At 42.1% G+C, this 20,106-nt stretch overlaps 1 long non-coding RNA gene across 1 annotated transcript; it reads right to left on the reverse strand.

Annotated features, from left to right (window-relative positions):
- Window positions 1–835: 835 nt before the first annotated feature.
- Window positions 836–18,646, reverse strand: LOC120093242 (uncharacterized). The gene is made up of 3 exons (XR_005486361.2): window positions 18,072–18,646; window positions 3,471–3,555; window positions 836–909 (listed from the first exon to the last, which is right to left on the reverse strand). It is a non-coding gene; the product is annotated as an uncharacterized LOC120093242 (long non-coding RNA).
- Between the last annotated feature and the right edge of the window lie 1,460 nt (window positions 18,647–20,106).

Here is a 20,106-nt window from a genome sequence, read left to right on the forward strand (position 1 = left end):
TCCACAACTAAATCCCAAACGAAAAATTCCCAGTATTGGTAAACACACTGGATTCGGGAAAGAAACTTCCTGTAAGATGAGGTGTCTTTCCTTCCACTGCACTTACTCTTTGCAATAGTTCCATTAGGTTGTTCCTGAATTATTCCATGAAGATGGGAAGTTTGTGGACACAGGTCAGAGACCCTTTGCCAACAAGATGAAAGGTCAACCTATTCCCACAAGTTGTTCTTTGACCTACACACACACACACACACACACACACACACACACACACACACTCACTTTACAAAGCACATGAGGCAAGTAATTGAATGGGTTCGAGTCACAAACCCAGCAAGGATGAGTTAATATTTGAACTAGAGAGCCTGATTTCCTTGGTTCTCCAACAGGCTCCTCAGAGAGAGAGAGAGAGAGAGAGAGAGAGAGAGAGAGAGAGAGAGAGAGAGAGAAGAGAGAGAGAGAGAGAGAGAGAGAGAGAGAGAGAGAGAGAGAGAGAGACTCTGAGTATTTAAACAGGAAAAGAACACCTCAAAGTGAAAAGATACTCAGGCGACACAGGCAAGCCCTCAGCTCCCGGTAAACAGCATGTTAATGTGTGAGCTTGTTATTCCTAGATAAGGTCTGAAGCAGCTAGTGTGGAGAATATAATAAATATCCAATGAGGAATGTGTTCCTGCAGCTACAGCAACTAAATGGGCAGCAGGGGGACACTAAAGGGCTACAATTTATTAAATGTAATTTTCAGGGATATGGGCAGAAGCCAACGCCTGGAACTGACTGATCTGGTTTAGACATTAAATTAACCCAAATAGGACCTAAGCAGATGAAAGTATACTTACCATGTCGTCTGAGTGTCCTCACACCACAGGGACACCTTGTGGAGAGTGCTGTTTCAGGAGGTTAGCAGATCTGGAAAGAACGGAGTAATTTTTATTTCCTTTCTGTTGCCTCTGATGTCATTATTCATTTGTGCAACTAGCCAGTCCTGTTCATTCCAGGTTCAAACGCTGATTCATGCATCACTTCTTTTTTATTAAAATTCTTTTTTTCTATGCAATTGTGCATATGATTTTGTGTATATATGCATGTGTGCATGCACATGTTCACATGTGTGATGGTCCACATGTGTGTGGAAGATCATGGGGAAGTCAGAGGTTGATGTTGGCTATCTCCTTGGATTATTGTCTACCTTCTATATTGAGGTGGGATTGCTCACTGGAACCCAGAGTTCATGCATTAAAGTTGTCTGGCTAGCCAGCTTGCTCTAGCAATCTCACGTCTGCCTCCCAAGTACTGGTGATGCCACACAGGTCACCCCCACCTCCCTCCCACACAAACACAGTACACCTATGTGGATGCTGGGGAGCTGAACAAAAATCCACATTTTCTTCATGCTTATGTAGCAAGCACCTTATCTGCTGAGTCTTCGCTTCAGACCTTTTTATACTTATTTATTTAGCTATCACTTTATGGTCCTACTGAGCATCTTAGCCATTTTCCAGTAGCCACATTGTTACCTCAGTGACTTGAGTGAAACAATACAGTGCAGTCATGACATACATCCTTGAAGGGAGCATTTGTCTGCATCCTTGGATCCTGGAACACTGCATCACTCATAGTTGCCTGATTGACATGTATGCAATGGATAGATTTTAGTCCCCAAATGAACCATTCTCGAGGTGTGGATTGTGCGTCACAGGAACAATCAGGAATATCAAGCCTTGGCCACATTTCTTTGTTTCCATGGCTCAATTTTACAAAATGGCATGGAAAGCTACTCAATGCATTTACTATCGTATCTTAATTATTCTGTATAATCTGTATATCATCATGAATCTGTCAAATTCTGGAATCCACATGAAACTAAGTCTTGTGAGACAGATGTACTTTAAGCTTTGAAGATATGTTTTGAGTAGATCTTGAGGAAGATGGTAGAGAGCTGAGATTGTATGGAAATACAACTACAAAAAAACAGATCCCTTCTTTTCCCAGGTCAGTGGAAGGAGAAAGGGCAGCTTAGATGTGCCACAAGAAGAAACCATGAGAACAGAAGAGAACATGAAGGGTAAAGCAAGTAAGAGATGTGGGTATCAGGAAGTTGAGCATCCTAGAAGAATGTGGGGATGATGACAAATGTTGCTGCTCATGACTGTTCATAAGGAAACAGATTTAGGGAGAGAACAAGAAGCTGGGGGTCAGCTAGATTCTCCAGTGTCTCAAAGGAAGCAAGGTTAAAAGACTAGGACTGTGTTAACTCCGCACAAAGGTGACATCTCAACTTTAAAGTACATAGTTCTTGCTTGTTTTGAGTGAATCGGGATTTTATATGACTCCGGTCAAGGGAGTGAAACCAAAAAAGAAAAAAAAGTGGTAAAAAGAAATCTAAGGACTGGTAGAGTGGGGTTTAGGAAAATGATGTCAGGGAAAGTATGAAAGCCCTGCCCTCTCTACAACAGAAGTAAGAAACTAGAGGCAAGGCTACAAGATCATCAGAGTAAGGGGGGCATGGCTCCCAGAAGCAGTGGATACAAGACTCTGTAAGTCAGATATGAGAAAGAAGAGATGTGGTCATCATGGCTTAATGACTGAGCTGGCCTGTTCAGGTGATACCTGGGTTGGGGGGGCGGGGGAGATGCCATATCCTATGGCATCCAGGACTAAAGGTTTGGAGAGCTATCCATTTGTGAGAATTCAAGGACTGCTGGGTAGAAGAAATACACAAACATGAATTGAAGCCTGATCTATGAGAAGTCTACATTTGCTATAAAGTTAGTAAATTATGAAAACATTGTATTCATATGCTTCATTGGGACATTTTGGTCAAGGTTAAAGGCATATACAACCAGAGTCCCATGATGCTATATTCCTTAGTGATATCATGATCATCTTAATTTGAGCAAGTGCATCCCATAGTGTTCCCATAAATGATTATTTCAATTAATGACATGATTTTGACCTTAGTATGACTGCATTACCTTAATTTACTAACTGATCTTGTCACCTCATGCTGAAAGATATAAGAAATAAGGGCTAATAACTTATTAGCCCTCAAGAGACTTGAAGAAATGAGGGCTGGTGATGTAGCTCAGTCTGTAGAGTGCTTGCTTCTCATACAGAAAGGTCTAGGGTCAATTTTTAACATCTTATACCTGGGGTGTAATCCCAGCACTTGGGAGGTGGAGGCAGGAGTATCAGAATTCAAGAGCATCTTCAGCTACAAAGGCAGTGAGAGAACAGCCTGAGCTACATGAGATCCCATCTCGAATACAAAAACAAAGAACAAAAATTAAATGAAATAGGTAGATCTCAGTTTTGCTGTTGACGTCAAGGAGTTTAATCTGAACAAGAACTATAATGGTGGGTACTTATTCACACATGGGAACCTTCCGCATCCCAGACAATGCAAAGCAATAGCTAAAGGTGTTTCTGCATCTGAGGCCAGAGAGAATTTTGTGTGTGAGAATTCTTACCTTCAAAGTCTCGGCACTTTGGAGAAGGCTCTCTGCACACGTGAATGCATCATCTGTACCACGGTTTCCTGTTCAGCATCTAAAGCTGAATAAAGTCATAAAGTCATGAGGAAGCTTTGAAGGAGAAGTAGCCTAGATGACAAGCTGCTTATAATGACTTTATTTCACTAAGGAAAATTTCCCTTAGTCATGAAATGGAAAACATCCCAATTTTGTGTAGCCTTCAGGTTTTACTGCAGTCCATAGAAAATGGGATCAATTGTTAAAACTTGATCACTGAGGTGACACTCTGAACACAAGCTAATATGGACCACATGGCTTGGCCACAGCCCTGTGAGCTCTTTGTGTTTTGCTTTTGAAACACTATCAGGTATTTCTGAGGCAGAAAGCGAACATAATTAGCTTGCTGAGCTTCTTCTTGGTTACAATTAGAAAGAGATCTGATAAGCAGGTTTTTGGAGGTCCCAAGAAGGGAGATGTGCATATCAGAGTCCCCAGGAAAAGACATCCCTGCAGACACATGGAAAGGGCATCACCTGCCACCCCATAGACTTCTTTGGAAACAGTTGGCCTGTGGTTTTTACATTCAGCAAGTATTCGTATTCCCTGACAGAATCAGTGAGTTCCTAAGCACAAGGCATTCTTCTATGTGGATCTTCTGCTTTTCTATGAACTGTGCAATGAAAATCCCTTGTTTATTGTCCAAATGTTTCCTGACTCCAGGATCTATATTTCTAGAGAGGAGAGAGGCATTGCGCAGGTCCACTTCCTTCAAGTAGATGTAAGGTAGAGTTTAAGACATAGGCGTTGTTTTTCTCTTGCAAGAAAGTGTTAGTTTCATGATTTTCTGAATTCTAAGTCTTGGAAATTTGCACTGTGTGAGTTAGCTAGGAATAGGAAAAAATACTCTGTATTATCCAACATAAGCAAGTGGGATACATGTTTTGAATTTATGTTTAGGTCAGGATTGTAGGAAGTCTCTCTCCCACCTTCTATTCTTCTACCCTTTGAAATCCCTCACCATCCTGCCAGATGCATGCTTGCCAAGGTGACCATGGGCTTGAGATTTGCACTGGAACGCAGAGCTCTCCCTCTGACCAGTGTTGATAGATTATACAGCTGCTTGCAGCTCACACATTGGGCACTGTGGTGAGTCGGGCCATGAGTTGGTATTTAGACAAATTGGTCAGTATTTTCTAAACTTTCTGTGCCATATGTCCATCTGAGAATGGGATAATAACCACATGTGCAGAGGCAGCAGCACCAGACTTCAACAAAAATAACATTTCCCAACCAGCACAGCTGCAAGGACAGAGGGGGAAGCCTCGAAACCAAGGCTTACCCCACCCATGTGCCCAGTGATGGTGATAAGAACAGACACTATTCACATCTCTGTACAATTTAGCATTTGTTTCACACTACTAGGAAACAAGGGGTCCTGTTTTAGGTAGATGAGACTTCCATTCTAAATGTCAATGCTGATCTTTGAAAATAATTATCTTCTCTGACTTCCTGAACGAAGTCTGTAAAGAACAGCAATGTGGTTCATTGCTACCACTTAGAGGAAGAGTCCCCATCAAAATCTCTAAATGTGGTTGTATCAGGCAACTTTAGCTGCCACAACAACATATTACAGACTAGAGTTCTGCAAATCAGAGTGTATTTCACTACCTGGAGATGGAAGACGGATAGGTGCAACCCTTGTAGAGTATGCTAAGAACTCTCTCCTCAGGCTGCAGAAAGCCACTCATCCTTATAGGGCAGAGAGGAGGATCCCAAGTGCCTCTTTTTCTCAGAATAGCAACAGTTCTATGAAATCAGGGCACTATCCTCATGTCTCCCATTAATCTCTAGTAACTTTTCAGGCCCCATGTCAGTCAACATACATTATGAGTCTGGTTAGTGATTGTGTGTGTATGTATGTATGTATGTATGTATGTATGTATGTATGTATGATGTATTTTGGGAGCTAATAATTCAGTTCAAGGAGTGATTAAGTAGATGAGATTACTTAGGTAATAGTCACACTGGATTAATGTGTATCCTAGTTAATGATTAATATCCATAAGACAAAAGGAGAGACAGAGGATATATATATGCAATCAGAATAACTTGAAAGCAGAGACAGATGTCAGAGGGATGCCATGACAAGGGAACATACTTCCCCTTAGAGCGTCCAGGGAGAAGCTCACCCTTAACACATTGGGTCCTAGATTCCTGGCCTCTAAATCGTGACAGAACCAATTTCTGTTGTCTTGACCCTACCTGTCTGTGGTAATTTGTTATGGTAGCCACAGGGTCATGAAGACACTGGTCCCCTCTATCTATAATGGCCATGCCTATGACTCAACATGGAGACATAGCAGGGAGCCCGTTGTTTGACTTTGTGGGCTTCTTGCTGGGTATAGTGTGGTAAGCCTTCACAAGTGGGGTAAGAAGGAATCACAGTCCTTCTTATTGCTTTCCTTCCTCTACACTGGCAGGACCTGGGAGGCAGATCACTTGCTTGTTGGTTGGATGAATCAGTTGGACCTTGAGCAGTGCTTGGCCTGTGCTAAGTGCTAAGAAGCTGTTGGCCATGGTTGTCCCTGCCCCATTCCTTTCTCCATCTTCCTCTCTTTCCCTAATTGATAACTATTCATTATTTGAAGCTTTAATGATCTCTGTTCCTTGACCAGTAGATAGGTGTATTATTACTTCCATCTCAAAGATAAGAAAAACTGAGACTCTGGGAGTTTGTGTTTTTTGACCAAGGTCATATGGCTCAATTATGACTCCAATGAGACTCATCCTGGATACTCAGCTAGGGTTTCTAAGCCACGCTTACAAGAGTATTACATGAGGAGTCTATGGAGGGATCCTGGGATTCGTGTTCTAGCAAAGATAGCTAAGGTTTGCTAGCATTCTACATTCATCTTAGATGACAGATGACATTCTATATTCATCTTTATGCTGGCAATATATATTGAGAGAGAGAGAGAGAGAGAGAGAGAGAGAGAGAGAGAGAGAGAGAGAAGGAGACATATATCTCAACACCATCAACAGCATTCATCCCTACAGAAGACATTTACTTGTACACTATATACATCCTACTGTCATAGGTCCTGGGACCAAAACATGGTGGGACACAGAACCTTGTCTTATGGAGCTTGCAGATCATTAGGGAAGACATGATGCCAACTGTTTGATGTCTGTGATGTCAGAAGTTCAGGTTTCTGGCTCATCTAGAGCAGGTTTCCTGGAGAAGGTGGAGAAGAGACTGTAGAACGTGAGATGCCCGGTTGACAGAAAGAGCATGTATTCCGGGATGACACCCATATTTCTTAGAAGGAAAGGGGGAAGGAAGGATGAAGAGAAGAATGCAGAGAGGGAGAAAAAGGGAAGGAGGATGGCAATTCAGAAGTAGTAAAAGAAAGAATGAAAGATAGGAAGGAAGAAGGGGAAAGGGGAAGAAAGGAAGGTGGCAAGGAAAGAAACAGAGGAAGAAAGAGATGGAGAGAGTAAAGAAAGAGAGGAGAGGGAAGAGGACAGGGAAGAATGGAAGGAAGGATGGGAGATGGGAGGAAAGAAGAAAAGAAGGTGGGGTGAGGAAGGGAGGAAAGAGGGAATAAAGAAAAGGAAGAAAGAAGGAAATGGAAAGAAGAGGGGGAGGGAAGGAAGAAAGGGCAAAGAATTAAGACAGGAGAGAGAAGAGATAAAAGGAAGCAGAAGGAAGAGAGGGAGACAGGAGGGTAGAAGAAGGAAGAAAGAAAAGCAGGAAGAGAGAAGGAAAATGAATGAGAAAGGAGAGATTGGAGTTTCAAGTTTATTGCTAAATTAAGAGCTAAAGCTTAGGACAAGGCCTTACTGAGAGACAATGCTCTCAGGAGAATAAGGGGACAGACAGGAAGACCAGAGAACACTCTTCCAGAGCCCAGGCGTGTGGCAGGGACAGCAAACAACCACTGGGTGTTTGCACATGTACTTCTAGGAGAGCCTGGGTTGAGACAGCATAGGCTATGGATGAATCAAGATATAAGTTCTGGTTTGAGTATTACTGTGGAGGAAAGTGGGCACCTCATAAGGAAGGATGATTGACAGGGCTGGCATCTAATGAAAGGTGGGACATAGGAAAAATAAGTGTTAAATGTAATCAATACACTTTATAGGAAATCCTGTTCTAGTGATTGCTGTGGTTTAGACACAGGCAATGTGCCTCAAAGTCCTTATATGTAAAGACTTGGACTTTCAGGAGATAGGCCTAGTGGATGAATCCTTACGTCTTGGGTCTCTTCACAAACAGCCTGTGTTAGATATTTATTCAGAGTGGAAGAAAATCATTTTCATATCTCCTGTGGAATGAGCATGGAGTTACAGAAAACATGAGACTGATTACGTTAAGCTTCAAGAGGCGAAGGAAGTGGATGTGCTTGAGCTTAGCTCCATGGTCCTTTCTCCCCTTGTCTTCAGACAGTGTCTTTCTTACTGCTTTGCTGCTCAGTTTCCATGGTCAGCCTGACAAACTAGACATATTTGGGAAGAGAATATTATATTAGTAAGTATTATTTAGATCATGTTGACCCATGGGCATATCTTGGAGTGGGACTGTCTTGTTAATTGATGTCTGAAAACTATTGTGGGAGATGCCATTCTCTAGCCTGGAACCTAAGGAATGTTATAGAGGAGAAAGCTAACTGAGAACAAGTGAGTAACCAAGGGTCTGTGCATTTATTCTCCCTCTGCACTTGACTGCGAGTATGATGCTTTAAGTTCCCATTTTTTTTTCAGCAATGGACTGTAACCTAGGACTGTAAGCCAATAACTATTTTCCCTAGGTTTCTGTCAGGATGTTTTGTCATAGTGATAGAAATGAAGCTCGAACATCTCTGTACAGACCTTGTGGTGGTAAAGTTATTTGAAATTAAAGTCATTCCTTTGAGGTAATCATTGTAGAGCTGATTACGACATGAATTTTTTGATATAAGAAGACTGAGAGTTCATTAAAATGCTACACCCACTGACAAGCATTGAAGAAGGTAGGCAATGTGTAATTAAAACATTAGCTAGAAAAGCAGAGTCCTCCTGAGAATGAATTCACCTCATGTGTCTCTGGGACTCCTGTAGAGGTGTTATTGGATGGTACAGTGATGGTTTTTAAATGTGAGGCAATGCCTGTGTGCAAGAGGACACATGCTGATCGTATTTCCTTTACTACAGTAAGTACCTGAGTTAGTCGACTTACTAGACTGATGAGTTACAGCTTTGGGCTTATGCTGAGACAGTGACTCTCAGGAGAATGGTGTTATGGAGTCAATTGTTCATCATCTGGCCAACAGAAACAGAGTTTCACATGCCCCTTTAAGGACACAGTCCTATGTTGGCTAATTTTTATGTCAATGTGGCACAAGCCAGGGTTGTTTTGGAAGAAAGACCCTCAATTGAGGTAATGTTCCTACCATATCAGCCTGTGATATATTTTCTTGACTGATTTTTGATTCGGGAGGGCCCAGCTCACTGTGGCCAATGCCACCCCTGGGATGGTGCTACTGGGTTCTATAAGAAAACAGGTTGAACAAGTTGTGAGGAATAAGCTAGTAAGCGGTCCTCCTCCATGGCCTCTGCATCAGCTCCTGTCTCCAGGATCCTGCCTGTTTCAGTTCCTGCCCTGACATCTCCAGATGATGGACTACAAGCTATAGGATTAGTAAACCCTTTTCTTCCCAAGTTGTTTTTGGTCAGTTCTATCACAACTATAGAAATACCAAGAAACCCCTAATGGCCTAAAGTTCTGAAAGGGTCCGCCTCCTAGAGGCTCTGTCTCTTCCCAATTGTACTGATTGGCAGGAGAAAGCTCTCAACACATGGAGAACATTCCAGATGAGAACTACAATGAGACACAATTTGTAAATAGTAGTTTTATGTTTTTTTTAAACTCACATTCAAGTGTTGGATTCATGTTGAATAGACCTTTGTGTCTGTTACTGGGTGAGGATCCAGGGCCATTCTTCTGAATGAGGTTACCCACGTCTCCCAGTTTGGTTTATGAAGGACAAACATTGTACTTTCTCCTCATAGGAATCCTTGTTTTAATTAGTCTCATGCATGTGGGTTTCTTTCTGGGTTTTCTAGTCTGTTTTATGTGTTTGCATTTATATCAGTGCCACATTATTTGGGCTGCTGCAAATATGCAGCATGATCTGAAATCAGGAGCTTGACTCTTACTTTTGATTCTTTTCCTCTTTCTCGAGAATGCTTCAGCTATTTGAGGTCTTTTATCAGTCTCTGTGAATTTCAGAACATTTTTCTATTTCTGTGAAAATTGTTACTGAACTTTATTTATTCATTTATTTTGGATATATACATATGTGTATGAGTGTATACGTGTTTGAGAATATATGTATGTAGGTCCAAATACATGTGTGTGCATGTTCATGTGGAAGCCAGAGGTCAAGGTCACTTTTCGTTCTCACTCACTTTCTACCTTATCTTTTGAATCAGGGTCTCTCACTGAACCTAGAGCTCACTGGTTAGGGTAGACTAGTGTTTCTCAACCTGTGCGTCACAACCCTTTTGGGGTCACATCATTAGAAAACATATGTAGTATAGGCTGGGTTTGAACTTGTTTGTTTGCCTCTGCTGGGCTCTCAAACTTGCTTTCCTCACCTGGGGCTCTTCAAGTGTGAGGACATTTGGAGCTGGGCCACTCTCCTGACTTTTGTTGGGGTTTTGATAGATGTTGAGTCTGTAGATCACTGTGGATAATGTGCATGCTGTCATGGGGTTGACTCCAGATCTGTGAACACAGACCACCTCTCCACATTGTTTTCTTTAGGTTCCTTACCCACTAATAAAGTTTCCAACACACACACACACACACACACACACACACACACACACACACACACACACACAAACATTTTGGTTACATTTATGCCTACATACTTTGTTTCTTTTAAATAATTAATAAGCAGATTGCTTTCTTAATTTCTTATCTGATCACTGGATATCATAATGTAGAGAAGCACATTTGATTTTTGTGTTTTGACTTTTTGTCCTGCACCTTCATTGATTTGTTAAGAGTTGTGAGAACTTTTAAGTGAGTCTTAAAAGGCTACAGGTTTTGAAGCAAAGACTTTTTTTAACTGACTTTTGGTTCTTCGGGATGATACTTTAGAAGTCACAGAATTTCTTGGAGCCTTAGCTTCTACAACTGTAAACATTAGGATTAAAGTTTGAACTTTATATGTAACCTGGCACCTGGTACATAATAAGCTATTTAGTGTCCCATAGATGATATCTTTTAATATGATGACTTCCTGAAATTTGTAGTTGTCAACAGCATCTTTTATTGAAGTCTTACAGATTGGCTCTTCCTTGATGTTTTCCAGCATTTACACACACACACACACATACACACACACACACACACACACACACACACACACACACACACACACAAATAAACAAGGAAAAACACTTCCTTAGGGGTAGAAACTTCTTGAACTGAACCCAGCCCAAGTCTCAAACATTGATTTATTTTGGAAAATTTCTTTTAAAAAATGATCAGGCCATTCTCCAGTGTATGGAGTATGATTTGATTTGAATTATGTCAGCACAGAATAAGGATGGTAAATAACAGAGTTGTCCTGTCATTTGGAAGTGGTGGTGGGGGGCTCTGAAAGAGGTCGATAGTCACAAGGCTGTTTTCCAGGAGGTTCCCCTGAAGACCAAGTTGTCCTAAGTCTCCTAGTGTGAAAGCCCAGCAGTGCATGGGTTCCCCTAGGTGAACTGTGGGTTAGCAGTGATCACAGGAAAAGGATGGAGATTCTTTTCCCTGAGGGAGATTCACAGAACACAGAGCACATAGGAAATTTACAAAGTCAATAGCAATGCAGAATTCTACTCATTAGTTGGCAGAGTTTGAAGAGGAAACTGCTCAGGGTACCAGAAGGTGCCATATCAACTAAGTTTTTTACAACCTTCCCAACTCAAAGAGGGACCCCTTACACAATCTCAGTCCATCTTGCACACACATTGTCTTCTCGTAGGAAGAAGGTTCTCACCAAACTGTCAAACTCTCAGCTTCCAACTTTTGAGAACTTACTAGGGATTAGGCCCAGGGGAGTATCTCTGATTTCACTTTCCAGTACACAGATAGGAGGGTAATGGAAGATGATGCCTTAAGTTCGATTACTTTAGTCTAGAGTTAATTTTGCAGCATTGAGAATGGGTAAAAGTGCCTACTGTCAAGCTGGACAGCCTGGGCTCATTACCGGGGCCAACACTCTGAGAGGAGAAAATCAATTGCCAAAAATTGTCTTCATATTTCTAAGCATGCCATGGTGTGTATGCATGTGTGTGTGTGTGTGTGTGTGTGTGTGTGTGTGTCTGTATGAGAGAGAGCTTTAAGTAAATTTAGTAAATTTACACTTTAAGTAAATGTAATAAGTAAATAATGAATAAATAAATAACAACAATAACAGTAAAAGTTCATTCTGGGAGTCCATAGTCTGGGGTCAGTCACAGTGGAATAATATAACCCTGCCTCCTTGCATAGCTGGAGGGCAGAAGACTGCCTCTGCCTCTCAGAGATTTGGGGAGACCAAAAATACCAACTGTCCAATATCTGACAGAGTCTAGAGCAAGGTCTCCAGGTAGAACATTATCCTTTACCTGGGGGTTCCCTTAGCCAGCAGACCTTCTGGGAGGGCTAGTGACGAGAACTGTGAAAGTCTGGTAAGCTGCAGCATGGAAGGAAACCTCTTGTTTACAAATGTTAGGAGGTAATTAGCATATTTTAGAGAGGAGTTTACTGGTGGCTCTAGTTAGTGGAAAACCTCAGCCCTTTCTTCAGCACCTTCTCGAGGCTCTGCCTTCGAAGACAAGGAGACTTTGAACTTGCCTCATAAATGATGAATTTCTTATTTTTAAATCTCCCGCAGGAATCTGTCACCCCATCTCTTGGATCCCAGATGGTGAAGAAGGAATATGTCGCCCTTTGATGACTGCTTTCATGTATCCGGGCTCTTACTTACAACTTAGAAAGAAAGGCTGAGAGCAATGGTTTATTTTCTTTCCTTTTTGCTGGAACTGTTAGGTTTATTTACTCCATGTCAAGATTGTCACTGGAAGTTGTAATTCTTACATATGTTGGCTTCCTGATGTGTGTGTGTGTGTGTGTGTGTGTGTGTGTGTGTGTGTGTGTGTGTGTGTGTGTGTGATTGGCAGGGAAGGGGGTTAGAGTCTCTAAGGTTATGTCTCCCAGCTCACACTCAAAGCTCAAGCATAGTTTTGCTTTTGGAGCCTCTTCAATATCACCAAACCACTTAATGACACCCAGGCTAGTCTCTGCTTTCTTAAGTCCCCAAAAGTTTCTAATTAGCTATGCAATTTGCAACTTTGCACTTGAACATCTGGAAGAATTACCCACAAGCATGCACAAAACATTCATTCCTAGGTCAACACATAAAATAAAATCTCCATAGTCAGAGGAAACCCTTGGCCTGAAACTGCCCATTTATTCATAAATCCATCCATCTACCCATCCATCCATCTGCATATCCATCTACTCACCCCCACATCCATCTGCACATGTATCCATTCATCCACTCTCTATCCACCTACCATCCATCCATCTACCCACCTACCCACTACTCACACGGACATCCATCCATCCATCCATCCATCCATCCATCCATCCATCCATCCATCCACCCATCCATTGAGAAACATCAATTTTCACTTCATAGTAAGAGCATTGGAAACTCGTAAGAAGTGGACATGAAAGAGTTTAATTTATGACTTTGGAAGATCAGGCATCATCCTAGAACAACCGTCAGAGAATAAGCTACATGAACCACAACACAAGATAGCGACCTCCCTTTATTTGAGCAACGAGGAGGACTCAATCTTCCATGTCATTCAGATTACACCTTTGCTCTTCTTGCTTACAGTTGGCTTTTTCTTAACAAAAACACCACTTGGATTCATTTCCATGTTCTTCATACTCTTTACTAAAGCGTATCAAATGCACAGTCTTTTAGGGAAGTTTGGCTATGAGTGTCTAAACTCTAATTTGGGTGTAGTATGGCTTGACAGAGTTTGGGTGTGGTTAATTACACTAGTGGACAACAGTGGACTCTAGTGTTTTCGGTTCATTTATTGATGGTCTTAGGTTGGCTGGAGTCACCTTTGAAAACGAGCCTTCAAATTTTTAACAAGTCAAGATGTCAATCCATTTTATACCCAATCATCTAGGATTAATTCTTTCCTTAATACGATGACCCCTTGGGTAGATCAGAGCCTAGATGATGGTCCATTAGAGGCTAGTATGGAAATTTCTCTATGACAATCTCCCCTAGCTATGTTTCTAGCACATTGCAGTAATGGGCAAAGACAGACTCTGAACTAAGCATGATTCCTGTATCTTCCAATGGTTGAAAAAGTTCGAAAGAAGCATATTTCTTCTTCTTTTTTTAAAATCTTTATTAACTTGAGTATTTCTTATTTACATTTCGATTGTTATTCCCCTTCCCAGTTTCTGGGCCAACATCCCCCTAACCCCTCCCCCTCCCCTTCCATATGGCCTTCCTCTCCCCATCCTCCCCCATTACTACCCTCGCCCCAACCATCACGTTCACTGGGTGGTCAGTCTTGGCAGGGCCAAGGGCTTCCCCTTCCACTGGTGCTCTTACTAGGCTATTCATTGCTACTGATGAAGTTGGAGCCCAGGGTCAGTCCATATATAGTCTTTGGATAGTGGCTTAGTCCCTGGAAGCTCTGATTGGTTGGCATTGTTGTTCATATCGGGTCTCAAGCCCCAAGAAGCATATTTCTTGATAAGTGATAATTCAGTGAAATTCAAATTTCTGCTTTCCCAGAGCACTAAGACATCCCTGGTTTGACATGCGCTGTGTCCCCTGATGGCTCAGAAGAGTGGGAGCTATGGTCTGCAGAGCCATTAATAGAGAGTTAGTCTGTTCTCTGATGTCTTTGACATAGCAGAAGGAACTTGAGTCATATCCACAGCTATGATTCAAGTAGTCTCAGTCATTGTGCACGTACACACACATACACACATACACACACACACACAGACTTGCTTGCTCACTCACTCACTCACTTACTCACTCACTCACACTTAATCACTAAGCACCAGATATTCTGCCTATGTAGCCCCCTGCCCCAGGACCTGTATACATCCATTCTATTTGGTGCATATCAATTTTATTCCTTTACTATGGCTGTTATATCAAACAGAACTCTTCAGAAGAGACTTTATAACTTCCTGTACAAAAAAAGTGTTTTTTCTAATTGGATTTTTTAAATTTACATTTCAAATGTTATCCTCTTTCCCAGTTTCCTGTCCATAAACCCCCTATCCCATCCCCCTTCCTCTCCTTCTATGAGGGTATTCCTCACTACAACCACCCACCCCTTCCAACCTCCCTGCCCTGACATTCCCCTACACTGGGGGATCTAGCCTTGGCAGGACCAAGGGCTTCTCCTCCCATTGTTGCCCAACAAGGCCATTTTCTGCTACATATGCAGCTGGAGCCATGGGTCTGTCCATATGGACTCTTTGGGTAGTGGTTTAGTCCTGGGGAGCTCTGGTTGGTTGGCATTGTTGTTCTTATGGGCTTGCCAGCCCCTTCAGTTTTTTAAAAGTTGAATTTCTTTTTAAAAATTTTTGAAGAAAGCATATATGTAAGTTCTTACTTACATCTTTTGTGCTACTAATTGTGTGCCCTCAGTAGTTACTGAAGTCCTTAAGGGCAAAAGTAATGGGCAAAAGTAATCTTGCCCTTGCCCAAGACATAGCTTACAGAGGTTAGGATCACTTTGTAGAATAAGCCCCAAATGTCCTTGACCCGTCCTTAGTCCCAGCACTGAGTAGGCTACACAGCCTCATGTGGTACCTCATGGGTGACATGTCGTAGCTATCCCTTCACCTATGAGATGCACATCAATGCTTAACAGAAGTCTGAACCTTCAGATAGGGTGAACCTTCTGTGTACTGTTAACCCCATCCTTGTATACCTATGATACAGTTTAGTTAATGATGTGGCACAATGTGAGACTGACAGCAATAACTAATAAAATAGAGCAGTTATCTCTGTATAATGTTGTTGTGTTTTATAAAAAAGAAAGGAAAAAGAAAAGCCAGAGATAATGTAGGTTGTATGAATACAATATGTATCTCTTCACAATTATCTTAATTCCTCAGTGCCCTGTATTGTTTTAATATCTAACTTTATTGTATTTTAATTGTGTGTGTGTGTGTGTGTGTGTGTGTGTGTGTATGTTGGTGGTGGTGGTGGTGCGAATATATGTACATGAATTCAGCTACCTACAAAGGTCAGCAATCATGTCCCTGGAGTTGGAATTAAAGGAGGTTGTAAGGTATATAATATGACTGATGGGAATCAAACATGGATCTTTTGGAAAGAGCCTCTCTCCAGCCTCATCACCTTGTATTTTAAGTTATAGCCAAACATGGGTAATTGAAGTCACAAGGTCACAGGAAGTGGCCGATGTCTCTATTTACTAGTGGAGACACTGAGGATAGGTCCTTGAGTTTGGCAGAGACAGGCATACAGCTAGAAATGAGTTCAGTTTAGCTCTCTGGCTCCCAGGGGTGGGCCTATTCCAGATAAGGAATTTGTGTAACACATCACAGTACAAATTGATCCTCCCTGGGAGAGAGATTGACATGGAGAATATTTTATTCTATGCACAAAGCGGGTTCCCTTGTGTGTTTTATCAACATAATCATGGCCACATTGTCATCATTAAGGCATGAAAGAGGCACGTGCCATCAAGGGCCTCTCCTCCCTCCTCAGTCATTTGAGAAGTAGATGGTAAGTGGGATTCTGAGCTGTGTTTGCTCTGCTGTTAATCATGTTTCCTTTCTGGAATAATCACAAGATTCTGGAGAGTTGGAGAGACTATTACAGAGACTAACTCTGCAAACTGTCGCATCAGACATCAACATGACACTCAGCTCCCAGTGCCTTGAGCTGGCCTAGGTATACAGAGATTTTATGAGTATTTCCCTCAAATCATACAGTAATCAGATAGTGGCTGAAATACCACCACTCTACAGTTCTTGGATTCCAAAAATCACAGCACTATGAGAAAAGACTTACAAAGAAATACCCCAGTGAGAGACTAAAGACTGAGTGAAACTCACATACTAGTGACCACCTCGTTGCTGCCAGAGTTCCAGTATCATTAAGAATTCCTCTCTTTTGAGCTGGAGAGATAGCTCACTTGGAAAGAATGCTTGCTTGCAGCACAAACATAAGGACCCAAGTTGACATCCCCAGCACCAATGTAAAAACTCAGTATAGCCATATACACTTGTAATCCCAGTACCGTGGAAAGTGGAAACAGGAGGAATGCTGGCTACTAACCTAGCTGTAGGTTCAGAGAGAAACTCTGTTTCAAAGGAATGTTGCAGAGAGGGCTAGAGAAGGATACCCCAAATCCTCCTCTGGTCTCTGTATATAAGTACAGATGTATCGGCATATATCATACAAATACTATTCAAGCAAAACATACATGCATACCACACATGCACTCTACACACAAACACTATACACACATACACAAACAACATGAATATGCACATACACAAACATTTGCACACACATACACACACATATACACACATACACAAACATACATACATACATACATACATACATACATACATACTCAAAAGAGAACTTCCCTTGTGCTCTCAGAGGTAGTCCAGCTGTGTACTCATGGTTCCCTCAAACCTTAATCACCTTTTATTCAAAGGAGGTATGTGACCAAGAAAGAACAGGACACAGCCTACAGCAGTAGGACATCTTGGTAATGAATGTCTGGATTGATTGCAGGGTTCTCCACTTACAGTTCTCCCATAGTCCTGTATGAGTGTCTCCCCCATCCTCCCACCAGCATCCCACCAGCCTTCCCATTCTTCTATCTCCATCCCTTTTATCACCACATAGAAACATTTGTTTTTGTGCCACAGCCCTTTTCAGATCCAGATCAAGCTGAATCTAATCTGTTAATTGAAGAACATCCTTCAGATAGCTCTATTTATCCTCCCCTTCAGAAGGTCTACGGCCTATGAGTTATCCCCAGCTGGTCAGATCACTCTTCTCACTGCTCTGAAGCTATTTATTCCTAGTGGAAAGCTTCTTTCCTGAAGGGAGGAGGGAAAGTCATAATAATCAGAAAGTTAACACAACATGCAAGGCTCAGAATGCTCCTGAAAATTATAAGATCACAAAGCCTTCCTCAAGATTATGTAAGCAACAACAATTTCTTGGGTGTGTATATTCCACTCCCCCTTACCTCCTGCCTCTGGGCCAGATCAACCAAGCTATAGGCAAATTGTTTAGGAATCTCCAGTGACAGAACTTTCATACTTACCTTCAATGCTGGGGTGAACTTTTGGGTGATGTAACCATCCCTGAGTCAGCCATGTTTCTGTTAGAGCCCCCTTACCTATAAGTTTATAGGTAACCCCATTAAGCTCTCTGCTTCACTAAGATAGAGTTGGATGGAGTTATTTCTTGAGTCTGTCATCAGAGTCTTGTAAGAAGTGACAAGTTGCACAACACTCACCCGCTCTGAAGAATTTCCATATAGACTTCACAGACTCTCAAAAGCCTCTTGGCCCAATCTAACCATGCCCCTTCTCAGCCTTCTGTTCACAGCATTGTACATATCCAACATGTGTGTGCATCTGTGCATGTAGAGAGCGGCGCGGCGAAACAAAGATGGCGCCGACATCCAGCCTTGTCTGGATATAAACGACTTACTGCGCATGTGCAGGCTTGTCCCCTTGCTAGGGCTCCCTCTAGTGGTGAACAGCGGTACTGCACATGTGCGGTTTATGCACCAGGTGTTAGTTGACCGTTAATATGCTAATGAGGTGATTCATTCTCCGCCAATCCCTGGAGGACAAGTAGTGGGGTGATCCAAGCCCCACCAATCCCTGAGAGATAATTAGCATACTGTTGTCTATATAAGCCGAGCGATTTTGCTGCTCGGAGTCCCTGTTCAAGAGAGCTGTAACACTAAGAGAGCTGTAACACTAAGAAGAGCTGTAACACAGTAAAGGCTTGCTCGCAGAAGAATCCTGTTGCCACGCGTCGTTCTTGCTGGCGGGACATTGGGCGCGCGACATGTGCATGCATCAGGTGTGTGAGAGAGAATAAATAACTCAGTTCTAGCACTTCTCTCCTGTGTCTTTGCTCCTAGCTAACTGTGAGAACATGTTAGCATGACTCTGAACTCACAGCAACGAAGAGTCTCGTTTTGTACATCCTTCCCTGCAGTTTCTTCGGAAGCACCAGTTACTTCTCACTACAGGAGAGGTTATACTCTTCAGCACCATTGGTTCGTGTGACTGCAGTATGTATAGTTGAGTCCTCTGCACAGAGGAACAGACCTGGGCTGCTGCATGCTTTTTGGATCTGTTTATATTTTAACATGGGAAACAGATGTTCATGTAAAGAGAAGGGGTGTGTTAACACAAAGCCAAACGTATGTGAGAAATGTATAAAACAGTCACCAGAAGGTTCCTGTAACCCTGACCCAGGCACTCTCCCGCTCTATACTTCCGATGCCTGACTTGACCAATGCCTTACCTTCTGAAAGGATGTCATTAGGGATCCAGGGTGTGCTGGTGCTGTTTCCTGGCAGAGCTTTTACGACCTTAAAGGTATCGGTTTCCATCTGAGTGGAGAGCTTCAAGATGCCAGGCCAGGGCAGGCATGATCTATAGAACTTGAGTATTATGTACAAATAAAGTTCCGAATCTCTGCTCAGAAACAGGATGAGGTTCATTTAAACAGTTTAAATATTATTAACTTGGTTTTTCTTAAGATTGGGGGAAAAATCTTGAAGCTATGATGGCATCTACAGCTGACTGGTTAGATTTATTGACATTTTTTTCCATGTTAGAAATACATCTACAGATGCCCTATGATATAATTAGGTAGGCTTATGGCGCCAAGCAAACCGAGATGCAGAAACACATGGAATGAGTAAGGTGGTATTTCCAGCAATCAAGACATTTTCTGAAATGATTGGAGGGCACTTCCTCTGCACAGCGATTTTGGTCTTAAGGCTCCAATTCAGGGGTTCTTGCCCTAAATTATAGTAAAGGTTAAAAGGCTCTTTATGACAAGCTATATAGTAGATCATCAAAATTCTTGAGTTAGACCTTGAAGTCTAGTTTGCTAATGTGCCTCAGACCAAATGCAATTGGAACTTGGAAATCTCTTTGTGATATGAACCTTCTGGCTCTAAAGATGTTTGGCACATGGACTCTCTCTGCTATTTCCATTCCCAGAGCAACATGGAGTGCAAAGGTTGCAGATTGTATCCTGATCTGACTGCTCACAGCGTTGCTCATACACCCAGGAAGGAAACTGAGTCCTGGCTGAAAGCTGAACTCACACTTGTTCAGTGTCAATTCAGTAAATGAGCTGAGAAGGAGGACTGTACATGTCCAGCACTCAGCCTCTTACTACCACACGTAAGATTTCCTTTGTGTTTTATTCTCATACACCAATGCTCACAAGTATCCTCTGAGCCAGTGGATTAAACGTCATTTCTAAATCAGTATTCTCATGGTTCCTGAATTGCAGGG

Source organism: Rattus norvegicus, chromosome 6, assembly GCF_036323735.1.
Source record: "Rattus norvegicus strain BN/NHsdMcwi chromosome 6, GRCr8, whole genome shotgun sequence".
NCBI lineage: Eukaryota > Metazoa > Chordata > Mammalia > Rodentia > Muridae > Rattus > Rattus norvegicus.